This window comes from Lactuca virosa, chromosome 6, assembly GCF_052849685.1.
Source record: "Lactuca virosa cultivar CGN04683 chromosome 6, Lactuca_virosa_CGN04683_v6, whole genome shotgun sequence".
In the NCBI taxonomy this organism is placed as follows: Eukaryota; Viridiplantae; Streptophyta; class Magnoliopsida; order Asterales; family Asteraceae; genus Lactuca; species Lactuca virosa.
In genome coordinates this window covers 255,312,203-255,340,158 of record NC_136431.1, presented here as the reverse complement: position 1 = coordinate 255,340,158, position 27,956 = coordinate 255,312,203, and the positions used below count along the sequence as shown (strand labels likewise).

At 42.8% G+C, this 27,956-nt stretch overlaps 1 non-coding gene across 1 annotated transcript; it reads left to right on the top strand.

The window, feature by feature from the left end:
• Window positions 1-15,854: 15,854 nt before the first annotated feature.
• LOC145123100 (small nucleolar RNA R71) lies at window positions 15,855-15,961 on the top strand. Its single transcript, XR_013714979.1, has one exon. It is a non-coding gene; the product is annotated as a small nucleolar RNA R71 (small nucleolar RNA).
• Window positions 15,962-27,956: the final 11,995 nt, after the last annotated feature.

Below are 27,956 nucleotides of genomic sequence, written 5' to 3'. Positions count from 1 at the left end.
ATTCATAATTAATTCAAGATTAAAACTAATTAAGCAACATGACTTTATATTAATATATTATAACTTATAATATATTAATAAATCGTAAGTATACAACTCTCATAAAATTATCCATAACAAGTTCGGGTGAAGTGCAACCCAAATGGACCATGCCGGGTCGGGTCAAGTATATACCAAATAAGTTATGGACTTAGACACCTTATCCAACAGACTCCCACTTGGATAAGTCTAATAACTGTATTTGCCTATATTACTTCAGGAACCAACCGACAATCGTAGCTCTCGAAAACTCTTGTGAACTATGAAGCGCCATTTTAGATAAGTGATCATATAATCCTCTGCTCTCATGATATCAGCCGGACAAATACATGGAACAATGTCTTACTTATTGTCTAGCAGTTGTTTCTCGATTTCCGATTTGTTTGACAAAGAACTTAACTGAACACATCAATTTAGTTCTGACCGGGCCCGGTACATGGGTCAACACAAAATCATCGAGGGGCCCAGATATCGCTTCTATTTCTAGAAGGAACAGATAAACTTCGACTCATATGCTTGTTCTACTATTTATTGAATTGCACACAAAGGCACGTTTTATAACATCAAGTTACTGATGCGTTTACGTGCAATCAATGCACAACCAACTCATAGGTAACAAATCATATCTCTAGGTTTGAAGACTTATATGATATTACCGTCTCACGATCACTCGAGATAAATTCCATGAAGTGATACAAGTGAGCGTGGGTTTATTCCAATACTCATAACTTATGAGCACTCATGAACGTTGTAGCAACCATTGCTATGTCTAAACACCTTTAGCCATCTACAAACCCAATTCATGACAATCTTGATTCATACCTACTTCCGACGTATGACTGATTGTGGAAGTTTGAATAAATTAATTATTCTGGAAGTCAAAACATGCAAAACTGAAACAATAGTAAATAATTGACAATGATAGTAACACTTTACTCATAAATAAATCACACATTTTATTCATCATCAAACGTCGATTACATTTTACAAGTTTCAGAAAAGTTATCTAATCTGTAAAACTAATATCGTCCCTCAGCCCGATGCGCCTCGCATGCTGTAAATGCTTAACCCTCGTCAGTCACTTCGTAAGGGGATCTGCAGGGTTCTCATCTGATGATACCCTCTTTGCCACGAGGAGTCCCTCTTCTATCTTGTGTCTTATGAAGTGATATTTTCTGTCAATGTGTCGGGATCTACCATGATCTCTTGGTTCCTTGGCTAAGGCAACCGCACTATTGCAGTCACAGAAAATCTCCATAGGCTCCTTAATAGCTGGTACAACTCCAAGGTCTCCGATGAAGTTCCTCAGCCATATCGCCTCCTTTTCCGCTTCACTCGCTGCTATGTACTCTGATTCACAAGTCGAATCAGCTACAGTCTCCTGTTTGGAACTCTTCCAAGTGATTGCCCCTCCATTTAAGGTAAAGACCCAGCCCGACTGAGAGCGGAAGTTATCCCTATCAGTCTGAAAGCTAGCATCACTATACCCTACTACTCTCAAGTCATCACTCCCACCAAGGTTAAGGATCCAATCCTTAGTCCTCCGCAGGTACTTGAGAATATTCTTTACCGCAGTCCAATGAGCCTTGCCAGGGTTCCCCTGATATCTGCTGACCATGCTCAAAGCGAAGGCCACATCAGGACGAGTACAAGTCATAGCATACATGATCGAACCAACAGCGGAAGCATAAGGTAATCGACTCATCTCAGCTATCTCATCTTCCGTACTCGGGCTCTGAGCCTTGCTCAGTTTGGCATTGCTTTGGATCGGTAATTCTCCTTTCTTAGAATTCTGCATGTTGAACCTTTTCAACACCTTATCCAAGTAGATACTCTGGCTAAGTCCAATTAGTCTTTTACTCCTTTCTCTTAATATCCTTATCCCTAGGATATAGGTAGCTTCTCCAAGGTCCTTCATAGCAAAGCACTTCCCAAGCCAGGACTTAACCTCCTGCAAGGTTGGGATGTCATTTCCTATGAGTAGTATGTCATCCACATACAGTACCAAAAAACTAACTATACTCCCACTAGCTCTGACATACACGCAAGACTCATCTTCACTTCTTGAGAAACCAAACTCTTTGACCTTCTCATCGAAACAAAGATTCCAACTTCGAGATGCTTGTTTCAATCCATAAATGGATTTCTCAAGCTTGCACACTCTATTAGGGTACTCTGCACTGACAAAACCTTCTGGCTGATTCATGTAAACATCCTCAGCCAACTTTCCGTTAAGGAAAGCGGTTTGGACATCCATTTGCCATATTTCATAATCATGAAATGCAGCAATGGCTAGCATAACCCTAATAGACTTAATCTTTGCTACTGGTGAAAAGGTTTCATCATAATCAATACCCTGAGTCTGAGTAAACCCCTTCGCAACCAGTCGAGCCTTATAAGTGTGCACCTTCCCATCCATGTCGGTCTTCTTCTTGAAGATCCATTTGCACCCGACTGTCTTACGGCCTGGTACATGGTCAACCAAGTTCCAAACTTGATTGTCATACATGGACTGTATCTCGCTGTCCATAGCCTCCTTCCATTTAGTAGACTCTGGGCCTGCCATGGCTTCCTTAACACTGTTAGGTTCATCCAGATTTACCAGTGTACTGTCACTGATAAATGTATCACCTTCCGTAGTAATATGAAATCCATAATAAAACTCAGGTGTGTTCCTAACCCTTGTGGAACGCCTCGGAAGTACAGACTCGTCAGCTGGATCAACAGGAATTTCCTCCTCAAGTTGATTGCTAGTGTTTGAGGTTCCTTCACCAATTGAGTCTTGAATTTCTTCAAGGTCAATTTGCCTCCCACTGTCTCCTTGGCTTATAAATTCTCTCTCTCGAAAGACTCCTCTCCTAGCCACAAAGACCACATTCTCACTGGGTCTGTAGAAGAGGTAACCAAAGGATTTTTGTGGGTAGCCGATGAAAATACACCTTTTACTTCGAGGTTCGAGCTTGTCATGAGTTTCGCGCCTCACGAAAGCCTCGCAACCCCAAATCTTGATATGGTCTAGATTGGGAACTTTCCCAGTCCACATTTCATGAGGTGTTTTGGCAACCTTCTTTGTAGGGACTAGATTAAGGATGTGGGCGGCAGTCTCTAAGGCATACCCCCAAAAAGAGATTGGTAGCGAAGCTCGACTCATCATAGAGCGAACCATGTCCAACAAAGTTCGATTGCGCCTCTCAGCTACACCATTCAGCTGTGGTGTCCTGGGAGGTGTCAATTGTGAGACAATCCCACACTCCTTAAGATAGTGGAGGAACTCAGTACTAAGATACTCACCACCTCGATCGGATCGAAGCATCTTAATGTTCCTGCCCAATTGATTTTCTACTTCCTGTTTAAACTCTTTAAACCTTTCAAAAGTTTCTGACTTATGTTTGATTAAGTAGACATAACCATATCTACTAAAATCATCAATAAAAGTCACATAATAGCGATTAGCGTCCCTTGTGGCGGTTTTGAATGGTCCACACACATCAGTATGTATAAGGTCCAACAAACCCTCACCCCTTGCACAAGTACCAGTGAAGGGTGATTTTGTCATTTTTCCAAGTAGACAAGACTCACCACTATCATCCGACTTGAGGTCGAACGACTCCAAGACTCCATCCTTTTGGAGCTGGCCTATGCGTTTCTTGCTTACATGTCCAAGACGACAATGCCACAAAGATGCTTTATCCAAGCTAGTAGAAGAATCAATACACAATACATTATTCCCTAAATTATCTACAACCGATACAGCTTCATACACACCATTACAAGGTAATGCTTTAAAATAAAGAATATTATTAAAGAAAGCATTAATACTACCAACTTCATTATCAAAAGAAAAGGTAAAACCTTGTTTGTACACAGCATGAAAGGAAATAATATTCCTCGCCATTTCAGACGAGTACACACATTTATTCAAATCTAACTTTAACCCACTATCTAGCAACAAAGTATAAACTCCAATCTTGGTAACAGGTGCAACCTTCTTGTTCCCCATGATTAAGTTTATCTTTCCGTGCTCCACATCCTCACTTCTTCTTAGGCCCTGCAAGTCACAACAGATGTGAATACCACAACCTATATCAAGAACCCAAGAATTAGAATACGGTGAGTTATTAGACAATATAGTGTAAATACCTGCATGGGATGGTTTCACTTTCCCATCCTTGACATCCTGCAAGTACTTTGGGCAGTTTCGCTTCCAGTGCCCCTTATTATGACAGTAGAAGCATTCAGCGTCCATAGGGATGGCAGAAGGAGTGATAGAACCACCTTTGGTTCCAGATGAGGAGCCTTCAAGGGACTTTCCCTTGGTACCCTTCGAAGGGTGCTTCCTCTTTTTCCCTTTGCCTTGCCCGATAGCCAAAACAGGGGTGGTAGTAGGAGTAGGAGTAGCAACCGACTTACTCTTAAGACCACTTTCGGCAGTCTTCAGAAGTCCTTGAAGCTTACTGAGTGTGACTTCCTCCTTGTTCATGTGGTATGTCATATGAAATTGATCATAACACGAGGGCAAGGAGTGCAAAATGATATCAATTGCCAACTCCTCAGGGAAGTTCACATTCAGTTTCATTAGACGGTCCACATACCTTTGCATTTTCTGCATGTGGCTCGTGATTGGTTCGCTATCCTTCATACGGGTAGTGATCATGTAGGAGATTATTTCATACCGCTCTTGACGAGCACTCTGATGGTACCTTTCCATCAGATCCTGATGCATCTCAAAAGGGTAATAGTCCTCATAGGACTTTTGGAGTTCAGCTGTCATGGTGGCCATCATGATGCATGCCACCTTGGTGGCATCTCTTTCATGTGCCTGATACTCAGCGACCTCCTCAGGAGTAGCAGTGGACTCATCAAGCTCCTTTAGCTCCTTATCGAGGACATATTCCTTGTCCTCGTAACGAGTAACCATCCTGATGTTCCGGATCCAATCCATAAAGTTGGAACCATCAAAGATGACCCTCCCACAAAGGTTCATGAGGGAAAAGGAGCTAGTAGGGTTAGAGCCCGAAGCATTGTTGTTGGAAGACATCTGAAAAGAAGAAAACAAGTTTAGATTAGATATATCGAATCCTTAATAATACACCCAAATGTAATATTAAGGCTAGGATCCAACACAATATATTATAACTTAGAAGAGGGATGCCGTAATCTAAGCTATAATATATTTGAAGGTAGGTGAATGACGATTCACCAATTTCCACCATGAAAACGAAATGAATTATTAGGTTTAATTGGTTTTGAAATTCCTAGATTCCTTTGAGATTCATTGAACTTTTCAATGGCATGTTTCAATCTCGATTGTGCCCTTCAAGTTTTGTGACTGGGATGCTGAGGATCACAAAACAAGGTGTGAATAACCATGCAAATTCACTTGGTACCCTTAATATTATCACCTAATCAATGTGCCGGTTAACCACACACGCTCCACCGATCTATGATAAACATTAAGTCACCCTTCGTGATCCTTACTAGTCCAAGTTAGTGTGCCGGTTAACCACACACGCTCCACCAACGACTTGGTAAGGTACAAAGTGTGAATTTCATGGGTTAGCACCATATTCACATTTTCCTAAAGTAACTAAGATTGGGAATTTATAAAAGGTTTAGTTACTTTATAATATTCATCATACTTTTAATGAGAATTTATAAGTCCTTGTCCTACCCGTTCGGCTAACGACCCTCCACCAGTCAAGCAAGCGGTGGGTGAGAGTGGACACCCATTAAGTTGCCATTTTATAGGCAACAACCTTATACCCACCTTATAGACTGGCTTCGTGAATGAGGCCTACTAACGGTAAGACGACTTTAATCTTATACATATATATAATAATTAACCATTAATGTTATAAATAGTATAAGGGTTGAATTTTAACTTTTAAAACTCTAAGGGTTTGGAATTAAAGTATATTAAAGTGTGTGTAACTTTACAAATTCCAAAACTTGAGGACAAGTTTTGAAACTATTCAAAACTTTTCATTTCATAACTTATGAATTAAAGGTTCATAAAAATGAAGACTCTTCATTTCCATGTAACTTATGTGTTTTAAGTGTGTGTTTAAAAGAAGTGACCTTTGGATATCCATAACTTGAGGACAAATTATGGACTCCATTAAAACACATAAATGATCAAGAATTAATCCTAAACAATTCAACAAATAATTCCTATCATCTTCTAAATTCATAAGAACATGAACATGATCATCAAAGTTTCAAGAATTATATGAACACATACAAAGCATGAAATTTTGATATAAGCTATTGTAAATGGATTAGAACAACCATTACACCAACTAAAACAAGTTTTAAAACACCAAAACAGTTTAGGGTAATGTTTCTAGTCCATTTCCAGCAGCAAAAGTCGAAAATCTGCATTCTGAGGCTCCTACTCGCCGAGTGCACGAACCTACTCGCCGAGTAGGATGAGTTTACACATGAACTCGGCGAGTCCCCCCATGGACTCGGCGAGTTCATCAGTCAGAAAGCAAAAATCGACCTTTTATCACTATTTTGCATCAAGTATCAAACAAACAAGCCTAGGCTCTGATACCACTGTAGGGTTTTGAGCATTCTAACACTTCCTAAGTGTACATGCAACCCTATTAAACCTTGGATCTATGTTTGTCTAAGATACATGCAAAATATTATTTTCCAAGGTTTATAACCTATCTAGCATGTCATGGGGTACATTTAACCATAAAGGAACTAGATGAATTACATACCTTTTGTTGATTGTTGATTCCTTGGAGTTTGAGAGCCAAGCACCAATAATGTGAATGCCTCAAATGGAAATCACAAATCACCCAAACTTGGAAAATATATGAGAGAGTATTCTAACTCTTGGTTTTGGCCACCACACTTACACACACACTTAGTGTCTTTTTCATGCAACATAAGCTTGTTTATATAGTGTACATGGTTAGGGTGAAACCCTAATAACCCATGTCTTTTCCTCTTCCAAGGATCCATGGGTAAAAGCTCCATGGATCATCCATGGACTTCCATATAAGCTTAGCCCATTAACAAATGAGCACTAGCCCACACTATATAAATATAATAGCCCATGATTTAATTAGTCTTCCTTTTAATCACTAAATTAATTCATAATTAATTCAAGATTAAAACTAATTAAGCAACATGACTTTATATTAATATATTATAACTTATAATATATTAATAAATCGTAAGTATACAACTCTCATAAAATTATCCATAACAAGTTCGGGTGAAGTGCAACCCAAATGGACCATGCCGGGTCGGGTCAAGTATATACCAAATAAGTTATGGACTTAGACACCTTATCCAACACCTCCTTCATGGCCTCCTGTTGGGCCTCCCGAATCCGCTCCAAAAGCGGAGTCACCACTGTCATCCGCATGAAGATACCTCTGATCGGCGCCGCCTTGCGGCTAAGCGCGTCGGCCACCACGTTGGCCTTCCCCGGATGGTAAAGGATCTCGCAGTCATAATCCTTTACCACGTCCAACCACCGACGCTGCCTCATGTTCAGATTCGGCTGATCCATGAGGTACCTCAAGCTCTTGTGGTCCGTGTAAATCGTACAACGAACCCCATAGAGGTAATGTCGCCAAATCTTGAGGGTGAACACAACAGCCCCCAACTCCAAATCATGCGTCGGGTAGTTCGCCTCGTGAGGCTTCAACTGCCTCGACGCGTAGGCGATGACGTGCCCTCTTTGCATCAATACCGCGCGCAAACCTGAAATGGACGCGTCACAATATACTACAAAATCCTCTACGCCCTCTGGCAGGGCTAAGATTGGCGCTTCGCACAATCTCTGTCTCAAAGCCTCAAACGCTGCCTGCTGCTCAGGCCCCCAATGAAAGACCACAGCCTTCCTCGTTAGCCTGGTCAGGGGTAATGCCATCTTGGAGAAATCCTGGATGAATCTCCGATAGTAGCCAGCTAATCCCAGGAAACTCCGAATCTCAGATGGAGACTTCGGAACCTCCCATCTCATCACGGCCTCCACCTTGGCCGGATCCACCGAAATCCCGTTCTGGTTGACAAGGTGCCCAAGAAACTGCACCTCGCGCAACCAGAACTCACACTTGGAGAACTTGGCATACAAGTTCTCCCTCCTCAAGGTCTCTAGAACCTCTCGCAGATGCTCCTCATGCTCCTCTCGCGTCTTGGAGTAAACCAAGATATCATCAATAAATACTATCACCGACCGGTCTAACATCGGTCTACACACGCGGTTCATTAGGTCCATGAACGCGGCAGGAGCATTGGTGAGCCCGAATGGCATCACCACAAACTCATAATGGCCATAACGCGTCCGAAACGCAGTCCTCTGCATATCCTCCTCTCTGACCCTCATCTGATGATACCCCGAACGCAAATCAATCTTGGAGAACCAAGATGCTCCCTGTAGCTGGTCAAAGAGGTCATCAATCCTCAGGAGTGGGTAGCGGTTCTTCACCGTTACCTTATTCAGCTCCCGATAATCTATACACATCCGATGCGACCCGTCCTTCTTCTTCACAAACAGAATCGGGGCTCCCCAGGTGAACTGCTCGGTCGAATGAAACCCTTGTCTAACAGCTCCTGAAGCTGTGTAGACAACTCCTGCATCTCAGGAGGAGCCAACCGATACGGTGCCTTAGCTATCGGAGCCGCACCAGGGACTAGGTCGATCCTGAACTCCACCTGTCGCTCCGGAGGTATCTCAGGCAACTCCTCAGGGAATACGTCCGCAAACTCTCGTACCACGGGCACATCGTCCACCGTAATCCTACCCGCCTCCCGAGTATCCATAACGTAGGCGACATAACCTGCGCAACCCTGCTGAAGGTAACGCCTAGCTCTCGCTGCTGAACATAAAACTGGTCCTCGCTGTGGCCTCTCGCCCTGAATCACCAGCTCTCCCCCACTTGGGGTCCTGATCCGCACCAACTGCTGCGCGCAGTCAATCACTGCCCCATTGGGGCTCAACCAATCCATGCCAATAATGACCTTGTTCCCCCACAAAGGTATGGGAACCAGGTCCACCAGGTAGCGCTCCTCGAATAATCTCAGCACACAATCTCGGAACAGCGTCGATGCTCGCACCGAACGGTCGTCTGCAATCTCTACCTCTAGAGGGCAATCCAACATACCCGAAGACTCGGAAAACCTCTTGCTGAGCGCAAGAGAAACAAACGATCGGGTAGCGCCCGAATCAAACAACACCTGAACCGGGATGCCGTTCACATGGAACGATCCTAAACAGAGCACATATTAATAACATAAACATCATAAAAATAAATCAGAGGGAAAGAATCACACCCGTCACCACATCAGGTGCAGCGCGTGCCTCCTCGGCTGTCAGCTGAAACGCTCGGCTCCGCACCACTGGAGCCTCTGCCTTGACCTTCCGGCCATCTGCAACCCGCGGCGTCCCTAAGACCGGCGCCGCTGCTGGCGCTGCTGCCAATCTCGGGCAGTTGGCCCTTTTGTGGCCTCTCTGATTGCAGTGGAAGCAAATCAGGTCTGTCGTCTGTACTGTGGGGGCGGGGGCAGTACAATCCCTGCCAAAATGCCCAACCTTGCCGCAATTATAGCAGCCCGAACCCGGCCCAGTGCGACAAACCCCCTCGTGTGACCGACCGCATTTCCCACAGCGGTCCCGTACTGCCTGGCCTTTCGGCCTACCATCAGATCCCTTGGGCTTTTTCCCCGAAGCCCCGGTCGTCAGCCCATCTACCGCCTTCCTCTTCTGGATGTGCTCCAGATCAATCTCCCTCTCCCTAGCCCTGGCAACCATGGAGTCCAAGGTAGGGCAAGCCGAAAAACTAACATGCTCCCGAATGTCATCTCGTAGCATGTCGTGGTAGCGGGTCCTCCTCATATCCTCGTCTCCCACATACTGGGGCACCAGCAATGCCCTCTCCCGGAACTTGGCGGTGATCTCCGCCACAGTCTTCGTAGTCTGTCTCATATCCAAGAACTCCCTGGCCAGCTGCTGAAGCTCCACAGCTGGCGCAAACTCCGCCCTGAATCTAGTCACAAAGTCCGAACAGGTCATAGCCTCAACCGCCGAGGCTCCCAATGAGTCACTAACCCACTCTCACCAATCTCGGGCCCTGTCTCGCAAGCAACCTGCTGCATACCTCACCTTCGACCCCTCCGGGCAGAAGCTCGTCAGCTGCGCAGACTCAATGTCTGCGATCCATCTCCGGGCAGCAATGGGGTCTTTCACCCCATGGAAATCTGACGCACCACTCCCACGAAAGTCCTTGAAGGACAGTGTGCGCGTGCCCACCTGGCTAGAAGCCATATCGTTCCTGAATGCTCGGAGGCGATCCTCCATTAGCTCAACAATCCCCTCCTTGATCGACCCGAAGATGATAGGGGTCGACTCAAGGATGCCTCTCGTGATCTCAGACGCGATGAACTCGCGCAACCCGTCATCAACCTGCTCGGATCCTGCACCCGAGCCTGATCCCGATCCTGATCCTGATCCGGAACCTCCTGCACCATGTCGTGTGGTCACCATGCTGAAAATACACGCATAAACGCCAGGATCATACATATACTCGAGAGATCTAACACCCTCTCCAAGGTCCTTGGTTCCATCTAGGCCCTCCTTGATTCGAGTACGGGTCCTCTGCTTTCAGTAGTACAGGCCCATACTACCTTCCACATCTACCTGTACTTTCCTCACGGATTGCTTCGACTTCGCCAAGTCCCTTTACCGATACCCTTTCCACTGACCTCATCCTAGGCTTCCCTAGGGCACTCTCCGACCTACCCTCCGCCATCAGCTGCATTAGGAGTCCCTATTATCTCCCCCTAACTAACTTGCAGATACTGTTACATATCCGCTCCTTAGTTAGTTGAAAATGGCCAGGACTCCCATAGCACAAAGCAAGCAGCATTCGTGCATCGAGTAACCAAACCAGGCATAACCTATACAGGCCATCCTACTGCTGACTAAACAGTCCTAGCATACAGCTCATACAACCGGCGTATAAGGCATCCTCCTAGATCCTTAGCCCTAACTAGCATGCAATTATCAGAATCATATATCAGGCACACAAGGCATCTTCCTAGATCCTTAGTCCTATTCTAGCATGCAATTCCGAATCAAACCATATAGCATAATATAACAAGTATGGGTATCTTGGGGAAACTTACTTGAGCCCGGCCGTCGCATGCATCACACACCTTGTTTTTCTTAAAACCCTTCCGTTTACACTTTTAGAAAACCATTTTATTGTACAAATCTTTTAGCCCCTCAGTTTGAGTCCAGACACCCCCGAGGGTGTGTCCGAATCCCTCAAACCAGAGCTCTGATACCAACTTGTAACATCCCAAAATTCAAGCCCAAAAATTTCATTTTTGATTAATTAATTCATAAAACATTTATTAGAAAATATTGTATAAACACGTCATCTCAAAAAAACCAAGTATCATGTTTAAAACCCACAACATAAACAAATGTCATATCAGAGTACAATCCTAGAGAACACCATGCGGAAAATCATGTGTGTGTGTGTGATGCCATGCTACGCCACCGGATCCTTCCCCTTAGACGAAGAGGTACCTGAAACCAAAACTGAAACCGTAAGCACAAAGCTTAGTGAGTTCCCCCATCATACCACATACCATACTATATCATCGGTATCTTTCAACCGGTAACCATTCATCGGTATCTTTCAACCGGTAACCATTCTTCGGTATCTTTCAACCGGTAACCATTCATCGGTATCTTTCAACCGGTAACTGGGGACAATTCCACCCCCTACCACTAACATACAATACAAGATATAAGCATACAGTTAGGCATATCCGGGTACTGACCTACCCCTCGGTCCTAAGGACCACTATCAGGGAAACTATCCCTGCCATGCACGTAACATATCATACAGATATAACTCATAACCAAACACATAACCATACCAAGATGAATATCACAAAGACAATAATCTTCTAAATACTCCTCATTGGTAGGCCGGCATTGTGGCCGTAGACCCACCCCTACTGGAAGGTAACTCACCTCGTATAAGTGGCTGCTGATAATCTGTGCGGGAAACCTCCGTCCGCTGCTGCTCCGGAAATCCTCCGGCTACAAACCCCATAAACACTCAGTTAGAAACTGATCTCTATACTTAGGGTAAAATGACCATTTACCCCCAACCAAGTCAAGTCAAAGTCAAAGTCAAAGTCAACTTCCAGTTGACCCGACTCGCCGAGTTGGGCCGTCAACTCGTCGAGTCCCTCACTCTCTACTCGTCCTCATCCGTGACCCTACTCGTCGAGTTGGGCCGTCAACTCGACGAGTTCTTCTCTCATTCGAACGCCCCATGAAAACTCATCCGACTCGCCGAGTTGATGAACAACTCGTCGAGTTGGCCTTTATCTGATGAACCAGATCTATCCTCAACTCGCCGAGTTGATGAACAACTCGCCGAGTTCTAAGGAGATTGCCTTGGACTCGCCGAGTCCGTTCATGCACTCGTCGAGTCCCATGAACTTCCAGCACAATGGCTTAGTCCGAAACGTTGGGTCACTCCCTGGGACCCCCTTAAAACCTTTCCACACTCAACTGGGTTCTTTTGACCCTCAACAGAAAGGGCAAAACCCTTAGACTCGCCGAGTTCAATAGTGGACTCGCCGAGTTGGTCACGTCCATACCCTAAATCTTTGCTTTCTGATGTACATCCTTTGATCAAAAGATAGATTCAAGCTTCTACAATCGATCTAACACGTAAAGTTACAACCTTTACGTGCTTGCATGGGACTTTGAGCTCAAAAGGACATAAAACAAGCTCATATGGCACATAGAACCTTTCATGGGTGCAAAAGCAACCCAAATCTGCCTAGTGACTCTTTGAATGATGACATTCAGAAGCTCAAACCCCCAACCACGTTTGCAAACATGGTTGGCTACCAAAATGGCTCATAAAAGCCCTAAATCTTCCCAAAGAGGGATCTAACAAATGAAAGAGCAAGGTATAGACTTTATACCTTCTGAAGACTGCAAATGATGCTCACAACTGAATCCCTCTAGCCTCCTCTTGATCCTTCAAGCTTTTCCTTCTTCCTTTAACCACAAAATCACCAAGATCACTCTAAATGCCTTAAAACTCTTCAATAACGGCTAGGGTTTGCTATGGGGGTATTCTGGGAGTAAATGGGACGAATGAGGCCGAGTTAAGGTGTTTAAATAGGGTGCACACCCCTGGATTAGGGTTTTTGTCCAAACAGGGTCTACTCGCCGAGTCCGGGGACCCGACTCGCCGAGTACATCACTTAAACCCCGTGTCCCATCCCGCTTCTACTCGGCGAGTTGGTCCTTCAACTCGCCGAGTCCAAGACCCAAAATGCTAAACATTTAAAGATTTGATAAAAGAATACGTACCAAGAACCAGGTGTTACACATTTGATCAATAAAGGGTAAGGGAAAATGGTCTTTACGAGTGGCATCGTTTAGTTTTCGATAATCAATGCACACTCTCCAACCGGTTACCGTTCGTGTCGGAATAAGCTCATTCTTTTCGTTGGTTATGACCGTCATCCCTCCTTTCTTGGGCACCACTTGAACCGGACTCACCTACGGGCTGTCGGAAATGGAATATATAATCCCCGCATCTAAAAGATTGACCACTTCTTTCTTGACCACCTCTTGCATATTTGGGTTTAGTCTTCTTTGGTGCTGCACAACCGGCTTTGCTCCTTCTTCCAGGTTAATCTTGTGTGAACAATAAGAGGGACTTATTCCCTTGATGTCGGTAATGCTCCATGCTATGGCCCGTTTTCGCTTCTTCAAAACTTGCACTAGTTCTTCCTTTTCAGAGTTGGAAAGGTCAGAGGCTATAATGACTGGCTTTTGATGGCCATCTTCAAGGAAGGCATACTCCAAATGTTCTGGTAACTTTTTGAGCTCAGTTTTTAGGTTCTGTTTGTTGTACTCGCCGAGTGTAGGTAAGGGACTCGGCGAGTTGGTAGCTGACTTTACGAATTCTGTTTTTTTTTCGCTTGGACTCGGCGAGTAGATCGGCCCTACTCGGCGAGTTGAAGTGTCAGATTGCCTCACCAATTCTTCAAACGCAGCTTCTTCCAGCAGCCTCTCGATGTCCATTAAGTCTTTTTCTGCATCAAATTCTTCATCAAAAATTGTGAACTTGCTGGAATCTTCACTTATGCATTCCTCCAATAATTCATCAAGCATGTCAATTGAGAATGCCGTGTCGTCACTATTCCGTGCATACTTCATAGCTTGATCAACCCCAAATGTGACTGAATCTTCTCCTACCCGCAAAGTGAGCTTCGAGTCCCTCATGTCTACTATAGCACTTGCCGTGTTGAGGAAGGGTCTTCCAAGGATGATTGGGACTTGAGGATCTGCCTCCATGTCTAGAATTATGAAATCAGCGGGAAATACAAACTTGTCCACTTTGACCACTAAGTCTTCACATATTCCTCTAGGGAAAGTGATTGTCTTGTTAGCTAAATGAATCGCCATACGAATTGGTCTTGGTTCCGGGAGATCCAGCTTCTTGAAGAATGAATAAGGCATTAAATTCACACTTGCTCCTGAATCAGCCAAGGCATGAGTGGTAGCTAAATTGCGAAATTGGCAAGGTAAAGTTAAGCTCCCCGGGTCACCCTTCTTCTTTGGTAGTTTGTTGAGCATGGCGGCTGAGCAATTCTCATTGAGGACTACCTTCTTCACTTCCTCCATCTTCCTTCTATTAGTGAGAAGTTCCTTAAGGAACTTTGCATATTTGGGCATTTGTGCGACAGCTTCGATGAAGGGTATGTTGATTTGAAGAGCCTTTATATGATCTAGAAACTTCTGGTACTCCTCTTCCTGCTTCACTTTCTTAGCTCGGGCTGGGTATGGCAATGGCGGCTGGTAAAACTTTTCAGGGGTCTGATTGTTCGGATTTGGCAGTGGACTCGCCGAGTCCATATTCTGTACTCGGCGAGTAGAGCTGTCAGATTGAAGATTTTGATTTTCTGCTTGATTTTCTGCTTCCTCCTTCTGTGATTCTTTGGGTGCTTCATTCTGAATAGGGGCCAGAGGAGTGATTATTTTCCCACTTCTTGTTGTGACTATGTTTATGTGCGCGCCTCGTGGGTTGTTTTCGGTTTTGCTAGGAAGTTCGCCCGGTGATCTTTGGTTTATTTGTTGAGCAAGTTGCCCTAGCTGCGTTTCTATGTTGTGGATAGATGCTTGCTGGTTTCTAAGCATGGTCCTTGTTTCTTGAATTGCAGCATCATGATCACTATGTCTCTTTTCTGAAGCAGCTACAAATTTGGAAAGCATTTCTTCCAAACTTGGTTTTCTTTCTTGTGATGGCTCCTCCTTTTGGTAAAAACCCCTTCCCTTTTGCTTGAACTTCTCCTCCTTAGCCTTCTTGTACTCGTCATAAGGGAGCCACTCTTTCTTTGGTCTACGCCAATCTTCATCATATCGGTCCCCACTTGAGTAACAAACTTGCACCTTTTTGTTGCCATTCTCATCCAAATCGCAGTCTCTAGTAAGGTGAGGCCCATTGCAATTTTCGCAACCCACCCGAATAGCATGTATCATTTGGTCCATTTTATCCATCCTCCTATCCATGGTTTTTAGCATAGCCATAACTGCTGACAAGTCTTCTGAAGCTGCATAGGCGGCCCCCCTCGTCACATCATTTCTTGGATTGTGGTATTCTCTAGAATGCTTAGAGAGTTCTTCAATTAGTTGCTTTATCACTGGAGGTGCCTTCTTCGTGAGTGGACCTTGCGAGTCAAGTAATTGCCTAGTGGTAACATTTACTCCATCATAGAAGATGGAGACTTCTTGTTGACTATTGAGGTCATGATGTGGGCAATTCCTTAGCAGGCTCTTGTACCTCTCCCACGTTTCATATAGTGATTCTCCAGCTTGTTGTTCAAAGTTAGCTATGGCTTTCTTTAGCTTGGATATCTTGGATGGCGGGCAGAATTGATCAATGAACTATTCTTTCATTTGGGCCCATGTAGTGATAGATCCTGGGGGCAATGACTTGAGCCAATCCTTGGCAGCACCCTTCAAAGTAACCAGAAGCATGCGAAGTAGCTGAGTTTCCCGAGGCACATTTGGAACATTGAAATAATCAGCTACATCATTGACTTCGTCCAAGTGTTTGTAAGCGTCTTCGTGGTCTTTGCCTGTGAAGGGGATCTCCTTAAGTAGAGCCAGGATGTGACCCTTGAGCTCAAAAGTAGCAGTAGCGGGGATTGCGGGTTGCACAAGTCCCGGTCCGGTATCATCGCGTATCCTCTTCTTCCATTCTCCCATGGGGACTTCATCAATGTTAGCCATGAGAATACCTAATTCGTCGTCGGAATCGGAAACGTGACCGAATGTAGGGTCTTCTTCTTCCTCGGTCTCGTACTCGGCGTCTTCTTTAGTTGGGTCTTCGATTGTCAAAGAGGCGCTGGATGCTCCTGATTTGCCGCTCTTCTTCTTGCTGAAAACGGACTTTAGGTTCTTTAGTGGCGAATTCCTTGAAGAAGCGGATTCTCCAACGGATTTTCCTTTGTTCTTCCTTAGGGCAGATTCCGGGTCGTCTAGAGGAGGGATCAAAGGTGTATCAGATCCTTGGGTCATGAAACAACTGCAAATAAAACAAGAAAAACGCGTAAAAAGAACAAAAATAAAATAAAAGCTAAAACTGTGAACAGTGATGGACTCGCCGAGTTTCGTCGAGTGCACTCGGCGAGTTCAAGGTAAAAACAGAAAAATTTTCTACTTAATTTATTAAAACAGGGATTGATCAAAACCTATACTAACTACTAAATTACCTCAGAATTAACTTTGTGTAAGATAAATCCCACACAAAGGATCGATAAAAATAGAAATTAGTGCTAATTTAGAACCGTTCCCCGGCAACGGCGCCAAAAACTTGATGTGTGTGAAATGCACTGGTTTTAATCCTACTTTTGAGTTATAAATTAAGCACACAAAGGCAGTGAACCTGTCTTTTAGTGGTATAGTTGGGTAAGTAGAGTGTCGAACTCAGGGAACGGTAAATTAAAACTAAAGACTAATTTTATCTAAATTAAATAGTAAATACGGGTTTTCTCTAGTTTTACAAGACTAGAAACTTACTAATACTACTTAGGCTAAGAATTAGAAAAACAAAGATTTAACTGAATTTAATAATAAAAGGGACTTATGTTTAGTTCAACTCAATTGATCCTATGGTTGATATTATGGTAATAGTGCAATGGATTAATTCTTCTATTGGCTACCGATTCAAGTGATTAGCCTTGCGTTCGCTACGATAATCCTTAGAAAACAAACTAACTCAAACAGTGATCAGTTGTCTAATTTAATTTAATTCACTAGATTATTTATTCGGGTTAATTTAGACTTGTAATAGCTAACTAAATTGGTCCTTTAGTTAACCTCTTGCTGATGGTCATCAAACAAGCTCACACATGAATTTACCTAATTTTTCTTATTAATTCTAGTTTCACGTTCGTTAGTCCTAGACATATGATAAAGTGGTAACATAAACATATGGGTTGATAATTAAAAGATGTTCATACTATTTAATTATCTTCCTATTAACAGAAAATTAGTTATCATTCACACACAAGGTTCTTTAACAAGCTAAAATTAACAAAATCACAAATATTTAATTAATCCTACCATTAATCAAACCATAATATCAATTGTGTATCCCCAAACAGAAGTTTAAGAGTTTTAGCTCATGATTGAGGTAATTAACAGCAATAAAACGAATTCTAATTGTCTAACCATAATTGAGAAACAATAGATTAAGTAGAATGATGAGAATGTGCCTCAAATCTTCTTCGGAATTGGATTCTAGGTTGTATCTTCGTTCTCTAGGGTTCTTCTGGCTCTTCAATCGTAGCTTGCTTCTCCCTAAAGGTTCCAGAAGTCCTTCCATCGGATTAAGACCCGCTATTTATAATTATCACAAAACAGGGGCTACTCGGCGAGTAGGTCGTGGACTCGCCGAGTACTAGTGTGAAATCCGTGTTCGGTAAGGAATCTTGACTTTTCTTTCGGGAACATTCTAATGAACTCGCCGAGTACATGCGTGGACTCGCCGACTAAGTGTGTAGTTTTCCCTTTTTCTTCATTCTTTGGTCTCTAATTGCTTCTCCTTTTTCCTTTCTGCTTCCAAGCATGTCTTTTGGACTGAAAACACAATATAAGCATTATTAAGTACCTTTTGTCCATATTATGCATATAATTAGTCAAAAATGAATAGAAATATATGTTAAACATATGATTAATTATGCACATATCATCATTATTCCAAAATTGTCCTGAAGACCCATGGCCAGCACCACAGGGGCCTAAAGGTACTCAACCATCAACTTACTGACTTGCAGAAATCCCAAGGGAAAACACATAACCAACCATAGATCTACTTCACTCCTTCTTCCTCACAACTCTTATCCATAGAGTGTGGTACCAGTAGATCTAACCAAAATGTCGAACCTCAACCGCTAATAGAAAATCCTCATGAATGGCTGAAGACTAAGATCCCATACCTTGAATGAAACCGAACAGATCCCACCCATATGAAAATAGCTCGATAAAACTTCCAAATCCATCAAAAATGTTGTCAAACTTTGGTCGAATTAATCCAGAATACCAACCCTTCCGTCTCGATATGCCAAAATTGAATTCTACGCAGATCCAACGCCATACCTGAAAAACTAAACAACACTGCCTTAACATCCGAACTTCCAATAACCAAGGACATCTACCAAACCCAATCTTGCTATGAACAATACTTCCACAACCAACAATTGAGGGTACCCAAACCCAGAAATCAAAAAATGTACAATGTATAGATTTTGATGATAGGTTGACGTATCTATCCTGAGCAGATCCTTAGCCCTAATCTAGCATGCAATTCTCATAAAATCGTACCAAAACAATAAGCATAATACATGTATGGGTATTTTGGGAAATACTTACTTGAGATCGGTTGATTGTATGCATCACACCCTTTTTCTTAAATACGTTTTTGGAAAAATCATTTTCTTTAAGATATTTTATTAACTCCTCAGTTTGAGTCCAGACACACACGTGAGTGTGCCCGAATCCCTCAAACCAAGGCTCTTATTACCAACTTGTAATGTCCTAAAAATATCGAGTAAAATTTTCATTTTAAACAAGTCAAAATTTTTTATTCATACATTATCCCAAAAGATGATTAGAGTAAAAGTATTCTCAAAACATCAGAGTAAAATCATAAATAATCATTGCGAAATAAATTATCAGGGGATGTCAAGCGATCAAGTCGGGCTCTTCTTTTTAAAACTGGAAGTACCTGAAAATGTTTAAACCACAAAACCGTAAGCACAAAGCTTAGTGAGTTCCCCAATACCACATACAACATATATACAAATATAACAACATGTGGCTGTGTCGAGTCCGTATCAACCCCGAGTCCATGGTGACTCTATATAACAAATTATATTTGTGTTAGGTCCGTATCAACCCCCGGGCCCGTTTCACCCCACATACATAAACATACAAACATATAATCATGAGTCACAAAGACAACAAGCACACACATGCATACCAGTAAGTGTCAGAAAGAGAAACATCATCCTAAAAACATAATCCAATAGGCCATCATTGGTGCCTTCGACCCACGAGTACAGTGATGAGACTCACCTAAATCAGAAAGCCGACTAACACTCAACAGTCCATTATGATATTCCTTATCGTCATGTTGTGTCGACCCGGTGCCACGTCGTGGCCACTGAGTCTTCAACAGCTTATTAAATTAAGATGCCTCCCTTGATCCTAAGGGCTCCAAAGTTCAGATCTTGTGCATACTATTTTCTAAATGGATAAAGTTTCTAACTTTAACCATTAAGACACCCAAGGAAATCAAGATCTCAAACCCTATGTTCAAATAAATCCAAAATCCATAATGTCCTAATCAATAAGCCCTTAGTTTGAAAAAGTCCTTAACCAACTACTCCAGAAGGGTTTCTAATACCAAATCTATCATAAAGGTGGAAGATTTATAGACATGTATGTCCAATACATGTCTAAGATCCATCTTAGGTCAAATTATGAACCATAAAGGCCAAAACTTTGGAAAATGATAAGATCTTCCATCACATAATAGATCCATAACATATAATACTCTTGGGACTCAGGAGAGTCATAAAGTTGCCCACTTTATGAGTTCCTTCCCTCCAAACATGCTCAAACATGAGGAACATTGGATAATATTCAAGATCTAACCACCAATTGACACAAAACAAAGAACTTGGACACTTAAAAAGGTCTAAAGATAATATGAGGTGATGATAATGTTGATTCCTTGCAAGCTCCACCAAAATATCACCTTCTTCTTCTTCTCTTCTTATTCAAGACAAGAAAGCTCCAAAAAGCTCAAGAATCAAATAAAGGATGGAGGTTAGGATTTTCTAAGGTGAAAGAGGGCTTGGAGGCTGATAATGAACCCTAAAATGAGTTTAAAGGGGGTTTAAATACGAAGGGAACCCTAAAAGAATGATGGCCTTGGGCCAGAACAGCTGCCACACTGTGGCAACTCTTGGCCATGTCGTGGTGGCTCAATAAAATGCGTGCCAGTTATTCAATGCCACACTGTGGGCATCCTTGCTCCACGTCGTGACGCATAATTTTTTCCAAAAATTCCATTTTAGCCCTAGAGAATAAAAAAACTAAACCATACTGGAACACGGGTGTTACAAAGCTAAATGGTGAGATGCACCACTGTCAAACAGCCAAGGTGGATTTGTTGAAGATGGAGCAACAGTGGAATGATTGACAATTTTCTGCAATCCTTAGTGTCATGACCTAGAATATTGCAAAATTGACAAAACAAGGACTGACGATTATCACAAGAGTTAGTATTTAACGAAGGCCTGTTATTTGTGGGTCTGTTGTTGTGTGACACAAATTTGGTGAGCCCATTGTTGTTTTTTGAAGCATAACATGTGCGTCCAGTAGAGCGAGGTCCAAACTTTTGGGTGTAGTTAACAATGGTGATGGCGGGAACTGAAGGTCTATCATGGAGAGAGCGCTCATAATCGATCAATTTGGCAAGATATCAGAGAAGGTAAGTGGAGTATCTCTGAATTTTAGGGCATCAGTGATGTGCTTATAATCGTCCCTTAACTAAGTTAGTATGTGAACAATTAGGTCTTCTTCTGTAACCGGTGCCTGTGCTAGGTATAATTCATCAGCAATTGCTTTCATCTCATGGATAAATTCATCCATCGATTTAGAGCCTTTGGGGTTCTGAGCAAGTTTTGATTTGAGAGATATGATGCGAGATCTGGAAACACTAGCATAACTCTCAGTAAGACATTTGAAGTCTTCACGTGTGGTCTCTACATAGGAAACGATAGGCTGGATGGTGTGAGAACAGCTTCATAGAAGAGCACCAAGGAGGATTTGGTCATGGTGATACCATGTTTGGTAGAGAGAATTAGGCTTGTTATCGATGGTTTTGGGTGGTATTACGGTTGATTCTTTGACATATTTTTCAAGATCAATACCAATAAGTGTAGAAAGAACTTGTTTCCTCTATACATGGATGTTGGTTGATGTGATTTTGATGGGAAAATGGGTGTGTATGGTGATTTCAAAAATGGTAGTCATGATTAGGTTTGAAGGTGATTGTTGGGTTTTGGATCGAGAAGGCGCAGAGTCGCGATGAATGCTCTGATACCATATATAAGCTACAGAAAATATTTCTTAACTTTTCTTCATTATTACAAAACACTGTGTATCCTTTTATAGGTATATTACAACAAGGTAATAGAGTAATTACAAGAGGTATAAATAGTAAACATATTGTGTGATACATATCGTGATACACTTTCCTTCTTATGATGATTGTGTGGAACCAATGGCACTGGTATCCCTTATACCCTTTGGTTTAATAGTATTTGTTTCTTTAGTTTCGTTTGTACAAAAAAATGTCTTGTTTTTTTATTATAAATGCGAACATTGTGTGAAATGATCGACGTTTACAAAGAATAACATTGCTTGAGTTGATTCATTTTGATATCTTTGAACTAAATGAGATGTTTACTCGAGGAGGTAACATAAGAAGGAAAGTGTTTCATTAAATTGATTCAACGATGACTCAAACTGTTATTTACATGTTTATTTGTTACAATCAAGAGGTGAAGCCTTTGATGCCTTTAAATAATATATGGCCGATGTATAATATCAACTTGATAAGAACATAAAGATTATTCGCTAGAATAGATGCAGAGAGTACTTCATGCAAGAGTTTGATATTTTGGAAAAAGAGTATAATAACATCAAACATGAAATAACTTCATCATTTACTCCCTAACAATATGCTTTGGCTGAAAGAAAGAATGGAACTATATGTCTCATGTAACATCCCAAAAATCACGATAAATTTTTTCATTTTTCATTTAAATAAAATGATTGTTTTCATAAAACCCAAGTCACAAATATAAGTTTCAAATACGAATATCCCAAAAATCAGAGTATCCAAACAGGTGGAAATCAAAAACTATAGAGGATGTGCACGATCAAGCGTTCGCCTTTCCCTGGTTATTTGAAATACCTAAAACAAGAAATCCACAACTATAAGCCCAAGCTTAGTGAGTTTCCCAAAATACCCAACACATCAGAAATACAATTAGAATACATACATAAAGGGGGGATTTTTGTCCATAACCTCAACCCAACGATCTGGGTTTGTTGATGTAGAGTCTCAAACCAACCATCCAAGTTTGTTATCATAGATTCTCAACCCAACCATCCGGGTTTATTGACATAGGGTATTAACATAACCATCCGAGTTTTTTGGTCCACCGCACGAAGCAATACCTCAACCCAATTATCCGAGTTTGTTGGCTTTCCGCCTCAACCGAACTATCCAGATATATCGACATATGTAAATAACAATTAGCCATATAATGGTCCTACATCAAGTACATAACAAAACAAATGGGCTAGCTTTGGTGCCTTTGACCCACATGCATAGTGAGAGAAATCACCTCAAAACTGAGATGATAGTTGAAAGAACGAAATTCTAAGTATCGACTCTACATGTCACCTATATAGAAAAAGAAGGAAAATTGCTCAATCCAAAACTCAAATACTACCTAAATTACCCTAGATTGCATAGATGGCCTAAAGTCAAACTTGGTCAAAGTCAACAGTCAACGGCCAAAAGTCAACCTACAGCTGGTCGCCATGCCGTGGCCATCATTGGCCATGCCGTGCCGCTAAACGACGAAACATACGAGCCTTATACCAGTCGCCATGCCATGGTGACCTAAGGCCACACCGTGGGCACTAGGCTCCTAACAACTTAATGGGTTAAGTCATTTTCTTTGATTCTAAGGGCTCCAAAGCTTAGATTTGGTCCATTCTATGGTCTAAGTGGATAAAGTTTCCAACTTTATCCCTTTGTACTCTCCAAGAGATTTAAACCCACTCCTAAATCCAAAAAAGGGCAAAACACAACTTGGCTTAAATCAATAAGCACTTAATCTTGAAGATCTCTAGTCCAACACTCCCAGAAAGGTTTCTAGCATCATAAATAACATAAAAACCCATGCTTTTCTGAGATGCATGTCCAATTCATTTCTTAAACTCCTATTAGGTCAAAATGAGGGTTTATGACTGTTGTGATATGTGCTTCGGACTTGACACCATCACTTGATGATTCCGACTGGGTTGAGTCCTGTAATAACAACATAGAAGAGATAACGTCAGCCGACGTCCAGGAGGTGGTCCCAGGACGAAGCTCCAACGGTCTAGTTAGTGTATGTTTGAGAATAAATCGATTAGGGTTTTTTTATAGAGAGAAAGTGATCCCTTCTTCTGGAGAAGAAGGATCCTTTTATACATGTTATTCCTTGTGCGAGATCCCAATGGTGTCCTTTGTCCTGTCTTGGCCGACAGGACGTGGAGGAGCCCCATTGGTGGATCGTGAACCACTAGTGGTCATCTACTATTAGTGCATAATAAACAGAGGACAACGCCCTGTGCACGACACTTGTCGCTTTGGGAAATGACCGGTTTTTTTGTCTTATTATAGACCGGAGATTGTCGTCAGGCATTAGACCTAGGCGCGAGAGCGCCAAGTGTGAGGGTCTTAACACGAGGGCGAGGGACCGGTTTTAGCACTAGAGCGGATTCGTAACCGTTAGCTAGGTCGTCCTTAAGATAGTAGTTATGTTATCTTTAACGTATTCCTAGTGGGATACATTAACAAGTCCCCAAGGCTAGTAGATGTCAGCACTGGCTTGGCGTAGCTGAATTATTTTAGCTTATATCAAGACACGTGTTCGACGAAGATGGCTATGATGTTTGCTTATGTGACAGAGTCGTCTGCGCAGATTGTTTCATCATGGTAACTGATTGATTCTCTCGATTTTCATTTAAATCTTCCCTTATCAGGGATGGTTTTACTCTTTGAACTTCCCCTTCTTCAACTGATTCTATCTTTTCTTCGTTTACCCTCCCTTAATTTCTGCTCTTGCTCTTAGAGAACAATGGTGACACAACTAACTGCAATCGAGCCAACCCCAAGTGAGTTCGAGGCCTTACAAGCCTGATTCGGCTTCTTACCTAAACACGGCGTGCAGTATCCCAGGAAAGGAACAATCATCTCTCATCCACCGGAGGGTAAGGTCGAAGTCCCCATTCTGATCTTCAAGGAAGGCCTGAGGCTGCCGACAACTGACTTTTTTGACGAGATCATGCGACAATATGGCTTCTCCGTGGATGATCTGACTCCCAACACCGTCAACGAGACTGTAGGCTTTAAACTGGCCTTTCGAGCCCTTGGAGTGCTGCCTCAGTTCTGGGCGTTCAAAGCTTATTTCAACTCTTCTACCCAATCTGGCTTCCATACCTTTTCTCAAAGGCGAGGGATTCATGCATTCATCGTTAACCAAAAAGCACCCAGAAGAATTAGCAAGATAAATGGCTTTGGGTGAATAGCAACCTGGTTGGTTACGGCTATCCCCGAGTGAACGCTTACTCTGATTGGTCGCCCCAACTATGGGGTGCTAGCCTAACCGTAGCGCAGGCGCTGAGGGCTATATACTTCACCGAGGAAGACTGGGAGGATCATATCTTATCCGCGGTAGGGATGAGTGCCGCCTGGAGGGTTCGAGGGATGATGCCTCAGTGCTTTGTGGAGACTGAAGGTAAGTGCTTTTCTCCTCCTACCCCCCCCCCAAGGGATATTTTTTGGGAAAGCGATTTACTCATTTCTTTTACTTCTTGTCTTTGAAGGCCACAAGAGGATCTTGCCCTTTGAAACAGTTATGCAGGGAAAATTTAAGGGGAATCTCCAATACCGTGAGGCGCCTTTGGTGGAGATCTTCCCGCCCCCCGTTAGCGATGATCGAGGCCAGGTTCTTGGTGCACCCCCTGATGCTAGGAATTAAGGGCATGGTCCTCAAGTTGATCCAAATTTGGGGGATGCATTCGTCGAGGGTGTTTCTCGCATGGAGCCTACGCCTTAGAACTCTGAAGACAAGCCAGTGAAAGAGGTGGCGGTTGGCCGCGGCCGGGCAACCACCAAGCAACGGATAGCTTGGGTGGACTCCCACTTACCAGAGACGTTGGTACCAGTACTATTGGAAAACGTGTTCGTAAGAGGCACAATGTGGATTTCTTGCTATGAGAGTTCGATGTTTTGATTACCATCCCCGATAATGACGCTTCATACAAGTCGAAGGGGATGGACACCGAGGCAACAAAACCGCTTCATGAACCAAAAGAAGAGCCGAAGGAAGACTTTGACCTTCGTGGTGGTGATTCTGGGAAATATCCATAGGGTAAAGTTCCAACCTCCATTGGCTTTACTTCAACTCCATTAAGGGACAATGTTGATGCTAGTGCTCCCCCTTCACCGCCATTTACTTCTGGTGTCTTCCTTCTGGAGTGGAAGCTGACTCGTAAGTCTCTACTTACTCAACATTTGGTTGCGTACGAGTGGAGTCATCATGCGTTCCCTCCGACCACCATAGAAGCATTAGAGCTCTTCTCTAACTCCCACATGGCTAATAACTTGCAGTATGCAGCATCCCATGTGGCTCCTTACTTGGTGGAGGCGACTGGGTGCCTATGTCACGTTAGCTTGGAGTTGGCGGGATTTACTGCCGTAAAGGTTGAGCGTGACGGGCTAAGGGAGATGATTCTTGGCCTTGTGATCGAGAAGTGTAAGTTCGAGGGGCGCTATGACTTGCTGGCTGGGGAGAAAGCATCTGTGGAAGAGCATTTAGCAAATTTGGACATGAAGGTGGAGCGCTTGTCGCAGTAGGTGGAGGGCTTGGAAGCAGAGAAGGTGGCATTAGAGTGGAGAGTGAAGCTGCAGGGTAAGAAATTGGTTGTGGAGGAGTCGAAGAGGAAGGTTTTGGAGGACGATATGGACTTGCTCCTATAGAAGGGTGTCGTCCGGGTGGTGTACCGGGTGATTGAGAGCGCTGAGTTCTCACTGGGGGGTTTGGCGGATGAAGGCAGCGTGCATGGCCGCCAGTGTGTAGGGTGGCAAACAGGTTGTTCGTGAGCAAGTTGCCAATGGGAAGTTTACCACAGGAGAGCCAAGCACCATTGTGGAGCATACCCATGCGATACACGCCTTTATGAAAGTCTTCATGGAGACGGATTTTGCCTCCTACCTTCATCTTGGTGAGCTTAATATGGAAGGCATCTACCAGCGATTATGACGCTGAAGACAACAAACCTGAAGGTAGCTCCTCCAGAGATGGGCACTCCTCCAGTCCTCTCAGTAATTGATCCTTTCTCTGATGTTTGATGTTTAAAAGACAAGTTTGAACAACATTTTGTTTTGCTCTTGGCCCTATGAGGCATCTGTCTAAGTCCTAGGAATGTACATCGAACAATACACTTTCACTTGTGGTGTTTATGTTGTGGTTGTTCTTGGTTTAAAGATTCTTTACTTTTCATTCCAGGTGGTTTGTGTTAGCGATCCTGGGTTTGGATTCTTTCCAAAGGTTTGTGTGGGCCTTCAGGGTAGTTATGCTTTTGTGGGGGTTTTTTTTGTACAAAAAAATTACGAGTGTTTTCCTTAGGAATTTATCGAGTGTAATTCCCATTTGTTTGGCAAGTTTTTGGGACCTAAAGTATGCTCTCTTTTGGTTGATGGGGGTTTTTTGTTCTTAGCCGTAACGCTTTGGCCTTAGCTCGGGAGCTCGCTCTATTAAGCTCGGGCCTCGTCCCTCTTTGGAGTCATGAACTTATATTTTTGGGTCAAGGCTTTGGCCATCCTTCTCACATGAACCTTGGCTGGTCCATTTTTTATTAAGGTATTCCTTTTTTAGTAAGGTTTTGCAATTACCTTTTCAAGACTTTGTTCTAAGTCTTGGGCCTAAGAGATTTGCACTCTGGTCTTGGTCGTCTAAGTTAAGTCGAGATTACCACCTCGAGGCATTTAGGACTTAGGTATTTTTGTATCAAGGGAAAGGTTATGAGCCTTTAAAGCCTTTGTTCATGTCATAGGCAAAGGTGATCGTCCTTTGGATTAGTTTGACATGTTTTGGGAAAGGTTATAAGCCTTTAAATCCTATGGTTGCATCCATGCATCGATTTCGCTCAAGTGACATGGATGATCATTCCTTGTTGTTACTTGGTAAATGTGCACAACCTCTTACTAATATGGTACCACGATTGGATGTTAATAAACATCCAGTTTTGGTCAGAAATTGATCAAAAAAAGATCAACTAAGTTGTATGAGAGGTTGTGGTGTTGTAGCTAATACAAGAATAATATTGAAGTTAAAATGACAAGAGTTGTTTACAAGGAAAGCCATTGATCCTTGTTAGGATCTCCGACATAAAACCTTGGGAAGTCATAATCATCTCCTACCTTGTTTGATTTTATTGATTGAAGAATGAATTACAGAGATAAGCTTGATAATACGATTAA